At 35.9% G+C, this 2,197-nt stretch overlaps 1 non-coding gene across 1 annotated transcript; it reads right to left on the reverse strand.

Annotated features, from left to right (window-relative positions):
* Positions 1–1,730: 1,730 nt before the first annotated feature.
* Positions 1,731–1,803, reverse strand: TRNAD-GUC (transfer RNA aspartic acid (anticodon GUC)). Its single transcript has one exon. It is a non-coding gene; the product is annotated as a tRNA-Asp (tRNA).
* Positions 1,804–2,197: the final 394 nt, after the last annotated feature.

Raw genomic sequence — 2,197 nt, forward strand, 5'->3', positions numbered from 1 at the left:
TTAAAAAACCATAATAGTACAACATAATACCTGTAATAAAAAGAGCTATTCATAAAACTCTTACCTACTCACAATCATAACTGTTTTAACACTGCAAATGGCTATACTCTGCCCATGTTCTATGTCAGTGGGCTACACCAGGTGTCATTTGATGTGCAGTTAACCATGCTCCTGACAGAATTGGCTGGTGTTAGAAAATCCAAGCCGATTCCCAGACCACATCATGTTGGCAAGAGTGATCCAACCTTCTTTTATTTTAGGTGTTTTTCAGCAGCTTATGTTCAGCACTGTTTCCTTACTTGTAGGGTCACTCAGTCAACATGTAAGATGTTTTGAGGAAAGATCAGGACAGTGTGAATGATCAAGCGTAGATAAACAAGTGAAGATGATTGATTTTAATACGTTTTGTCTCATTCTCTGAGAATTAGACAGAAGATATGGACATAAATAATTGAATGGGTTTAAAGCAATGACCAAAGTACATTTATTTTTAAAGGTAGACTATTTCTTAAATATAAGACTATCAAAATATGCAACACTGATACAAAAACATGAAAATATGTCTTGAAAGAATGATGTGGCCAGACATTTTTTTCAGATGTAGGATACTTGTAAAAACTCTTCTGCAGTTTATAATCATAATACTATTTTTAAAGTCTGTTGCTATTGAATTTTTAGCTCTTAGAAATATTCTCCTTAACTGAAATAATAACCACTCTGTCTCAGCAAAAGTGAGAATAGCAATGTCTTACAATTCTGGAACTGTTAAGTTGTGCCTATTTACCTCAAGAATCTTATCTCATGTTTTCCAAATAACTTTTAAGTGAAGCTAAGAAAAATTTCTGAAAAGAAACTAAGTAGACTCTTGGATTCAATATCTATTGAAATCAGTTCCAAATTCTAGAGCATTTTATATGCTCAGGCCACGTAAATATATCTTCACAAATGTTTGTTTTCCCAAAGTCTCAACACTTAAAGAATAGCTTCATAGATAAGAGATACAGTACTTATTGTTTATTAAATGAATAAATAAATGAAGAAATTTTTGTAAACAGACCCAAATAATTTTTTTCTTTCTTCTTCAGGCTCAAAGGGCAGGCTTTGAAGCACATGCCACAATTAGGTAATTAAATAGCACAGTTAGTTTTTTTTTCCCAGAAAAAAAAAAGAAACTAGTTAAGAGTAATGATGCGGCAGTCAGTAGAATTATCTATAAGTCTGTATACGCTGATTGTCAAAGGGGGTATTTCAGAAAGAGATATATTGTAAGATTTAACATATGCAAGTTTTGGGTGTTCCCTGGAGGTCCAACAGTTAGGACTCGGTGCTTTCACTGCCATGGCCACCAGGTTCAATCCCTGGCTGGGGATCTGATATCCCGCAAGCCATGCGGCAAGGCCAAAAAAAAAAAAGAAAACATAAGCAAGTTCCTTTTTCTCTATACCCCTAAATCATACATACCATCCAGTGCCCTGCAATGACTAGAAAGAAATTACTAGGATTCTTAAATCTAATGTCTGTTAGAGGGAACTTTTGAGGAATTTGCAAGAAATGTCTTTCTCTAAACTTTTCTTAGAATTAAACAAGAATGACTGGCGGAGAGTTTAGTTGCTGATATGAAACAAAATTATATGCCAATACAACGGATAAACTGATGGACAACCGAAATGGTTTTTTTTTTTTTTTTTTTTTTTTTTTTTTGCTGAGCCGTGCGGCTTGTGGGATCTTAATTCCCCAACCAGGGATTGAACCCGGGTCCACGGCAGTGACAGCACAGAATCCTAACCACTGGACCACCAGGGAATTCCCCAAAATGTTTTCTAAAATGCATTATTATATGTTCCTGCATAAATTTATGAGTTATGTTAGTAGCTGCTTTCTTAATGAGCTCTGCTTTTCCTGAGGCAGTGTATATAATAAGCTCTTTGTGACTATGTGAGGCCACCCATTTTCAGAGTTGAGATCACCAAAGATATTCTGGAGGAGTGGAAAGAAAGCTTCTAATATCATACTTGGCAGAGCACCATTGTAAGCGCTCCACCAATTCCTTGGTAGGAAGTTGTAGTGGGCTAAATTGTATCCTCCCCAGATTCATATCCACCCAGACCCTCAGAATGTGACCTGATTTAAAATAGGGTGTGTGCAGACTTAATTAGTTAAGTTAGAAAGAGGTCACACCGGATTAGAGTGGAGCAAT

The sequence above is a fragment of the Kogia breviceps genome, chromosome 15 (genome assembly GCF_026419965.1).
Source record: "Kogia breviceps isolate mKogBre1 chromosome 15, mKogBre1 haplotype 1, whole genome shotgun sequence".
Lineage (NCBI taxonomy): Eukaryota > Metazoa > Chordata > Mammalia > Artiodactyla > Physeteridae > Kogia > Kogia breviceps.